Below are 9,928 nucleotides of genomic sequence, written 5' to 3'. Positions count from 1 at the left end.
GGTGTGTGTGTGTGTGTGTGTGTGTGTGTGTGTGTGTGTGTGTGTGTGACATGAAGGTGAAATTTCTCTCTTTGTAACTTCACCTCTTGGTTTTGGTTCTGTCCTTTAGAGCAAAGTAGATCCAGGCTAATCTCTCCTTTATGACAGCCTATCACATATTTTCAGACATCTCTCCTGCATCTTCCCTTCCCTCCTCCAACCCAGCCCAAATCTTCTCTTCTTCAGGGCAAATATCTACATCCTCTCAGATGGTTCATGATTTCTCTAGGATAGGGGTTCTTGACTCTTTTTGCCTCATAGATTCCTTTGGAAGTCTGGTGAAGCCTATTTATCCATGCTTGAAATAATGTTTCATAAAACTAATTACACTGAATAATGAAGAAAGCCAATTATATTGAAATATAGTTATCAAAAATGAAACATGCCCCTTATCTGCTATCTTAGAATTGATTTTAAGTATCAGTTCAAAGGCAGAAGAGTAGCAAGGGCTAGGCAATGGGAATTAAGTGAATCACCCAGAGTCCCACATCTAGGAAGTATCTGAGACCAGATTTGAACCCAGGATTTCCTGTCTCTAGGCCTGGCATTCTATCCCCTGAGTCATCTAGCTGCCCCCATCAAAATATTTTTTAAAAGTTCACAGACCAGGGGGCAGCTGGGTAGCTCAGTGGATTTAGTGCCAGGACTAGAGACAGGAGATCCTGTGTTCAAATCTAGCCTCAGACACTTCCCAGCTGTGTGACCCTGGGCAAGTCACTTAACCCCCCCATTGCCTAGCCTTCACCACTCTTCTGCCTTGGAACTGATCCATAGTATTGATTCTAAGGTGGAAAGTAAAGGTTAAAAAAAAAGTTCACAGACCACATGTTAAGAATCCTTTCACCAGGAGCAGAACCAGGAGAACATTGTACACAGAGACGGATACACTGTGGCACAATCCAATGTAATGAACTTCTCTACTAGCAGCAATGCAAGGATCCAGGACAATTCTGAGGGACTTATAAGAATGCTATTCACATCCAGAGAAAGAACTGTGGGAGTGGAAACTCAGAAGAAAAACAACTGCTTGATCACATGGATCTATGGGGATAAGATTGGGGATATTGACTCTAAATCAGTGATTCCCAAAGTGGGCGCTACTGCCCCCTGGTGGGTGCTGCAGTGATCCAGGGAAGCAGTGATGGCCACAGGTGCATTTATCTTTCCTATTAATTGCTATTAAAATTAAAAAAAAATAATTTCCAGGGGGCTAAGTAATATTTTTTTCTGGAAAGGGAACGGTACACCAAAAAAGTTTGGGAACTACTTCTCTAAATGATCACTCTAGTGCAAATATCAATAATATGGAAATAGGTCCTGATCAACAATGCATGTAAAACCCAGTGGAATTGCGTGTTGGCTATGGTGGGGGGTGGGGGGAAGGGAAAGAACATGAATCATGTAACCATGGAAAAACATTCTAAAAAATTTAATTAATTAATTAATAATTAAAAAAGAATCTTTTCACCGTTTATCAGCCTTCCAAATTATATCACTACCATCAAATACTGAAGTAATGCCCACACTACTAGAGCTTGGTACAGGGTCTGGTACACAGTAAGTGCTTCATAAATGCTAGCTGAGTTGTACAGTCACAGCAATCTTGTAGCTACAATCAGCTATGAAAAATGTAGCTGCTTTGACTCTTAACAGTTCCAAAGGACTGATGAAGGAAAATGCTATCTACCAGCAGAGAGCAAACTGAGAACTCACACAGAATGAAGGAGAATTTTTTTCATTTTTCTTGTTTTCATTTTCCTTTTTTTACATGGTCTAATATGGAAATACGTTTTATATGATTTAATATGTATAATGGGCATCATATTTTTTGCCTTTTTTCTAAACTTTTACCTCCCATTTTGGAATCAATATTGTGTATTGGTTCCAAGCTAGTAAGAGCTATTGGTAAGAGCTAGGCAATGAGGGTTAAGTGACTTGCCCAGGGTCACACAGCTGGGAAGTGTCTGAGGCCAGATTTGAACCTAAGACCTCCCATCTCTAGGCCTGGCTCTCAATCCACTAAGCTACCCAGCTGCCCCCTTTCTTGCTTTCTAAAGGGTATGGGAGGGGGTGGAAGGAAGCAGAGAATTTAGAAATAAATAAATAAAATAAAATAAAGGCTTTCGACTAATTTGTTTTTTAACTCTTACCTTCTGTCTGAGTATCAACTCTAAGACAGAAGAGTGGCAAGGGCTAGGCAGTCAGGGCTAAGTGACTTGCCCAGGGTCACATAGCTAGGAAGTATCTGAGGCCAGATTTGAACACAGTTCTCTCAACTCCAGGCCTGGCACTCTATCCACTGAGCTACGCAGTTGGATGTTGGTTGCTGGTGATGTGGGTTGGTGATTAGTTGGTGGTTGGGATACATACATACATACATACATACATACATACATACATACATATACATATATATGTATATGTATATTGATTCTGCCTTGTGAGCTGAGCTGAGGGGTGATCAGCTGGACTTTCTCTAATGGCAGTTATAGGCATTTTTTAGGTAGTAAACCAAATTGTTAATTGTTAAAAGCTGCTAGAAGTTTTCTTTTCTCTGGCTTAAAGGGATAATATTAATTTACAACTTTACTTAATTCTCATTAAAATTTAAATTATTAAAAGCTGCTCTCTCTTATTTTGTCAAAACCCCTAATTTAACCCGTATGCCTCCTTGGTGACCTCATACACACCCATGGCCTCAAGAATCATTTCTAAATAGATGACTGTTAAATTTCTATCTCCAGCTTCACTATCTCCCTTGAATCCCAATCCAACCATCCAGACAGCCTAATGGACATTTCCACCTGGATATTCTGCTAGATCTTCATATTCAACATATCCAAGGCTGAGATCATCATTCTTTACTCCACTCTAGACTCAACCCTTCTCCAATTTTTAAGTTTCTGCTGATTGTGCCATCCTCCTCCTTGGTTGAAAGGCAGGCTCAAAGCAATAGAATCATCTCTGAAGTTTCTTTCTTCTCACCCTCCATCTAGCCAAGTCCTATGGTTTGGATTCTTGTGATAACTCACATCCCTTCCCCTCTCTTCATTCACAATACCATTGACTTGCTGTAGATCTGTCATCTTACCTTATCTCTTAAGTTGACTACTGTAATAGTCTTCTACTGATGCTCCTACTTACAATTTCTACCTTCTCCGATTTATTCTTCATAAATCTTCAATTTAACTCTGTTTACTAAACATCCGAGTATCAGGGAACTGTCCTAGGTGCTAGGGATATAAAGATGAAAAAAACAAAATAGCCAGCCCTTGTCTGCCCTTAAGGGATTTATAGATAAATGGTGCTTAGAGCAGATACAAAAATACACGTGAGCAACTAATTATTTACCTTCCCTGGGCCTCAGTTTCCTCATTCATAAAATGAGGGGGTTGGAATAGATGGCCTCTAAGATGCCTTCTAGCTCCAGATCTAAGATACCACAATTCTGATAATTCAAAGAATAATAAAAGGTAGAATTATAAGGTCAGAGGAATGCTCTAGGAAAACTGGAAAACACTTTTGGAAGGGTTAATCATCAGAGAAGCATTCGTGGAGGAAGGGTGGCACCTGAGCCAGCTTAAAGAGTTGGATATCAACAACTGGTTATGAGAAAGGAGGGCATTACAGAAATAAAGAACCACATAGAGGTGGGAGATCAATATTGAGGGACAGTTAGTACAGTTTGGCTGAAACATAGAAGGTGTGAATGAACAAGTGAATCTTTTTTAAAATTAGAAAAAAAGTGGGGGCAACTGGGTGGCTCAGTGAATTAAGAACCAGGTTTAGGGACATGAAGTCCTATGTTGAAATCTGGCCTCAGACATTTCTTAGCTGTGTGACCCTGGGCAAATCACTTAACCCCCATTGGCTAGCTTTTACCACTCTTCTGCCTTGGAACCAATACACAGTAGTGATTCTAAAACAGAAGGTAAAGGTTTAAAAAATAAAATAAAAATAAACCAGAAAAAAGTGTTTTTTCCAATTCCACATTAAAACAATTTTTGACAATTGTTATCTGACATTTCAAGATTTAGATTCTCTTCCTCCCTCCCTTTCCCCATTCACAGATGGTAAATGATCTGATACAGGTTATACCAGTGCTGTCATGCAATACGTATTTCCATATTCTTCATGCCATGAAAGATCTATTACACATATGATAAAAAAAATTCATGAAGGAAATGGAGTAGAAGTTTAATCTGTAGGCAGACTCCAACATTTCCTTCTTTGGCTGTAGAGAGCATTTTCCATCAGTCCCTTGGGGTTATCTTAGAACCTTGCTTTGCTGGTAATAGTTTAGTCCTTCACAGTGGATCATCATACAATATTTCTGTTGCTGTATACACTATTCTCCTGGTTCTGCTCACTTTACTTTGCAACAGTTCATATAAGTCTTCCCAGGTTTTTCTAAACTCATCCTTCAACAAGTATATCTCAAGTGTGTATTATGTACACTTTATTATTTATTTATTATTTTTAACGTACTTTTTATGTACATATTTGCTTATTATGTACAATCACAATGCTAAATATTGGGGTTATAAATAAGAAAGGGAAACAGTTCCTACTCTGAAAGAGCTCATGTTATTACAGGAGGGGACAGCAGAGAAGGTAGGATTCAGGTGCAGGGCAGATGTTAAGGGCCTGGTGGGTAATCCACTTTGATGGGACTATAGAGGGGGAGACAAGGATTTATAAATTCATCTTCTCTAGTGCCATATTGATTGATAAAACCATATCTTTTTTGGATTCTGACAGTACCAAGGACTACAGATTGATGATGTTCTCTCCTGGGTCATCAGCAGATGATAATAATAATAGCTAATATTTATATAGCATTTACTATGTGCCAGGCACTATGCTAGGTGCTTTGTGATTATTATCTTATTTGATCTTCATAACAACTCTGGGAGTGTTGTTATGGATGCTATTATGATCCCCATTTTTACAAATGAGGAAACTAAGGCATACAGGTTAAATGATTTGCCCAGGGTCACATAGCTAGTCAGTGTCTGAGGCTAGATTTGAATTCAGGTCTTCCTGACTTCAGATCCAGTATTCTACATACTGTACCACCTAACTACCTCTGAAAGAGGGAGATGAAGTTGCCAAGCTGAATTTCTTTTGGATTTACTTTCTTGTATGATGAAGGCAGTTAGGTGGCATAGCAGATAGAGTACCAGACCTGGAGTCAGAAAGACTCATCTTTCCGAGTTCAAATCCACTGAGTGCCTCATTTTTCTAATCTGAATGAGCTGGAGAAGGAAATGGCAAACCACTCCAGTATCTCTACCAAGAAAACCCCAAATGGGGTCATAAAGAGTTAAACACAACTGAACAACAACAACAACAACAACATGATGGAGATTGGAGGCATGGTTGTCGGCCTGGGGTGGGGGGCTGTTACTTGTGGAATTTTATTTCAGCAGGGCCAGGGAAGTAGAATAAAATAAATTTGGAAAAGCCAACTGGACTCAGGCTGTGTGTGTGTGTGTGTGTGTGTGTGTGTGTGTGTGTGTGTGTGTGTATAGGCAGAGAGAGTTTAATTGCCAAAGCTAAGAAGCTTTTGTTTTATCCTCTAATAACCATCTTTCTACTCGGTAATGTTTGGGGTGTACACCTGCATCTCCAGTTATTGATATCTTTCTCTTCCTTCAAGGCCCAGTTCAGGTTCTAGCTCCTGAAGCCTTTTTTGCTCCTCCTTTTTAAAAATAATATTTTACTTCCTCCTTCTCCTTCTCCTTCTCCTCCTCCTTTTCCTCCTCCTTCTTTTTCTTCTTTTTCAACCAGTTCAGGTTGAAATGCCAGCCATTCAGTCAACAAAAATTTATTAAGCACCTATGACGTGCCATGCACTGTACTAAGTTCTGAGGATACAAAAAGAGGCAAAAGACAGTCTCTGACTTCAAGGGCTTTGTAATCTAATGAAGGAGTCAACAGGCAAACAAAAGCAACCTATACTCAGGATAAGTAGAAATAATTAATGGACAGATGGCAATGGAATGAAGAAGGGTTGAGGGAAGCTTCCTGTAGAAGATGGCATTTGATTCGAGACTAAAAGAAAGTCAGAGAGGCCATTAGATGGAATGGAAGAGAGAGAGCATATCCAGGCATGGGGGATAACCAAAGAGGATGTTTGAAATCAAGAGATAGAGTGTCTTGTTTGTGGAATAGTCAGAGGACCAGTGTCAATGGATTGAAGAGTATGTTTTGGGCAGCAAGATGTAAGAAGACTGGAAAGGAGTGAGGTGATGAGAGCCTCTCCCTGGGTAGGGGCAGTACCAGAGGAGAGAGGAATTGTATTTAGGAGATGCTTGATGCAGAGGTGAAATCATAGGCCTTGGCAACAGACTGGATATTGGAGGATGAGAAAGAGTGAGGTGTCCAGCATCACTCCTGGGTTGTGAGCCTGAGAAACTAGGAAGATAGTGCTTCCCTCTACAGTAATAGGGAAAGTGGATGGGAGGGTTTAGGGGAAAAGATAATGAGTTCTGTTTTGGACTTAATGAGTTTAAGATTTTTACTGGGTATTCACTTTGAGACGTCTGAAAGGTAGTTAGAGATATGAGATTAGAGGTCAACAGAGAGTTTGGGGCAGGAAAGGTAGATTTGAGAATCATCAGAAGAGAGATGGTAATTAAATTCATGGGATGTTGATGAGATCACCAAATGAAATAGTATTGAAGGTGCAGGTCAGAGTCCTCATGGACACCTACAGTTTGAGATCATAATCTGGAGGAGGATCCCAGAAAGGAGACAGAGAAGGCATAGTGAAATAGGTAGGAGGAAAAGCAACAATGTCAAAGGCTTCAGAAAGGTTAAGGAGAATGAGGATTGAGATAAAGCCCTTGGCTTTGGCAACTAAGATATTATTAGTACCTTCGGAGAAAGCCGTTTTTGTGGAATGATGGGGTCAGAAACGAGGTGAAGAAGAGAGGAGAGAAGGAAGAAGCAACCGCTGTAGATAGCTTTTTGGGAGCAGTTTAGTTACAAAAGGCAGAAAAGATATAGGATGAGAGTGAGAATGGAAGGACCAAATGTAGGTTTTTATTTTTATTTTTTTCAGGATGGAGGACACGAACATATTTGTAGGCAGGAGAGAATGAGCCAGTAGAAAGGAAGACTGAAAATCAAGGGAGAGGACGGGGATGACATAGGGAGCAATCTGTTGGAGGAGATAGAATGGAATTGGGGTTATTTGAGCAGGTAAAATGGTCAGCCTTGGGAAGGTCACTTTATCATATGAAATGGGAGAGAAGGAAGAGAAAGTAGAAAAAGCACCTGAGTGATAGGAGATGAGAAAGAAAGGAAAAGAGGGAGCTACAGAGGAATGTCCTCAATTTTTTGTGTAAAATATGAGATGAAGTTCTCAACTGAGAAAATGGGTGATAAGGCGAGCTAGGAGGGTTGATATATTTGGCATAGGCCCACTCAGAACAGTTGTGTAATTTTCTCCACTTCATTCAGTAACACATATGTAGGAGCAAAGGTGATGATGAATGGTGGAAATGATCCAAGGCTGACACTTAGCTGGGCATAACTGGGGATATTATAAGGGAGTGAGGGATTTGAGAGAGGAAGACAGTGTAGTGTTGAATTGGTTTACCAAGGTGTCAAGATGAGGAAAAGAAGAGGAAGTGATTAGTTCCATTTCCATTAGGGGAAATGGCCAAAGAGAGAACAGGATCAAAGAATTGGATGGTATGATAAGAGTTTCCAAGAGAAGGCAGGAGAGGTGAAAAGCCAAAAGATTATGGTCTGGTAAGAGGGCCCATAGAGAACAGTTACCAGGATTTTCATTGGATGATAGATATGAAGAGCATGAACATCAAAGGAGAAGAGGTGATAGAGGAAGAGGGAGAAGGTGGAAGTGTCAATGGGAGGAAGGAGTATTTCAACTCTCCCTCCTTGAATAGTGAGCCAAGGAGAATGAATGAAGATACACATCCCCTCCTTAAAGGGTTTGTATAGAGATGTCTACTTGTGAGCCCTGGTTTTATGAGATAATTTTCCCTAACCTTGCTTTCTGTTGCTCTATTCATCTTTCCATTTCTTTCCATTCTTCTCTTAAGAAGACATAACAGAACTGCTCCCAGGCCTCTATGACCTTGATGAGGACAAGGATCAAAGAAGACACAAGAATCACCTCCCTATATTTGAATGTAATCAGTTTATTCTTGTTTAGTCCTTTATCATTGCCCACTCATATTTCCTTTTTTATGTTTCTGCTCACTCCTGTGTTTGAATTTCAGAATTTCTCCTCAGCTCTATTTTTTTCATCAGGAATGCTTGCAGGTCCTCTATTTTTATTAAAGATCCATTTTTTGTCTACAACAATATACTCAATTTTTCTGGGTAAATTATCTCTCTCTCTCTATAAAAACCAAACAATGCCTTTCCTTCTGTCTTAGAGTTGATACTAAGTATTGGTTCCAAGGCAGAATGAATGATAAGGGCTAGGCAATTGAGATGAAGTGATTTGCCCACTACACAGCTAGGAAGTATCTGAGGCCAGAGTTGAACCCAGGAGCTCCTGTATCCAGGCCTGGCTCTTTATCCACTAAGCTACCTAGCTGCCCCCAAGTAAGATACTCTTGTCTGTAAGCCTACTTCCTTTGTCTTCTGGGATATATTCCAAGTTCTTCCAACCTTTTAGAGTGTTGCCTGCTAATTGTGTGTGATCCTGACTGTGAATCTTTCTAACTTCTTGCTGTATTTTTCTTATGACCTGGAAGCTCTGGGTTTTGGATCCAATGTTCCAAGGTGGGGAAGGCCGGTTGCAGAAATAGGGTCATGAATAGGGCCTGTTATCTGAATTCCCTATGTGACCAACCCAGGCTGAGGCAGTCTTTGTGTTTGGTCCTGGTAACCTGAGCCCCGAAAAGCTCTGGTACCAGCAGGTTAGTTAATCCAAAAACAACTTGACCCCTCCAGGAGGCTATTGGAAGTCATTTAGAGAAATAGAGTCTGCAATAGATATTTTATCTGGATCCCATTACAAAATCATCGGCAAGTAAAACTGTGTGTATGATTTTTTCTGCACTGTATGTCAGGATGCAGACAGAATGGGTTATCTAAGGTAAAAATCTGAGACTCCTCTTTTGACTCCTTTTCAGATCCCCACCTTTTCTCAATATTCTTACTGGAAAGCTTTGAGTCTTTAGCAGACCAGAAGCTACTGAGTTAACAATTTCTCTCCTTGATAATTAAGAAGCCTGAACTCCAAAAAATATATTACTTAGATAATCAAGGCCGGAGACAGACAAAGCTAGACAAGACTTTATCTGACTGGGTGCAATCCTGTAAATCAAGAGTACAGGACTCAATTTGTTTAGGATATCTATGAAATATATTTCTGCTCCCAGAATTAACCTCCTACTAATTGGTGGTTGGAATTTGGCCTTTGACCCTGTACCTATCTCTCTACTTTTTAAACTTTAATGGGTTTTGTATAATTTGTAACCCCTTCACAGCTGTGATTCTTTCTCTGTGCTCTTTGTGTGAAACCAGTATATTAAACTCAAGACTCCATGGAGTTGGAGCAGTTATGAGCTAAGCATTTAGTCTGACTGTTCTCATTTCAATCCGATGCCACTAAACGCCACTCAGGACCCCCAAGAAATATAGAGCTAGATCTCTATACCAGGGATTCTTCATTTTAGGGTTTCTTATAGGAAGTGACTGGTGAACTCTATTTCTTTGACTCTAAGAGATCCAGGTAATCTTTGAAGATTTTTTGAAATAGGATGTACTTTTGCTATGACATACCTTACATTTTCCTCTTTCCTTCTTCCTTCCTTCCTTCCTTCCTTCCTTCCTTCCTTCCTTCCTTCCTTCCTTCCTTCCTTCCTTCCTTCCTTCCTTCTTTCCTTCCTTCCTTCCTTCC

This window comes from Gracilinanus agilis, chromosome 3 (assembly GCF_016433145.1).
Source record: "Gracilinanus agilis isolate LMUSP501 chromosome 3, AgileGrace, whole genome shotgun sequence".
Classification (NCBI taxonomy): Eukaryota; Metazoa; Chordata; class Mammalia; order Didelphimorphia; family Didelphidae; genus Gracilinanus; species Gracilinanus agilis.
The sequence above is the reverse complement of the archived record's forward strand: the minus strand, read 5'-3'. Positions refer to the sequence as shown.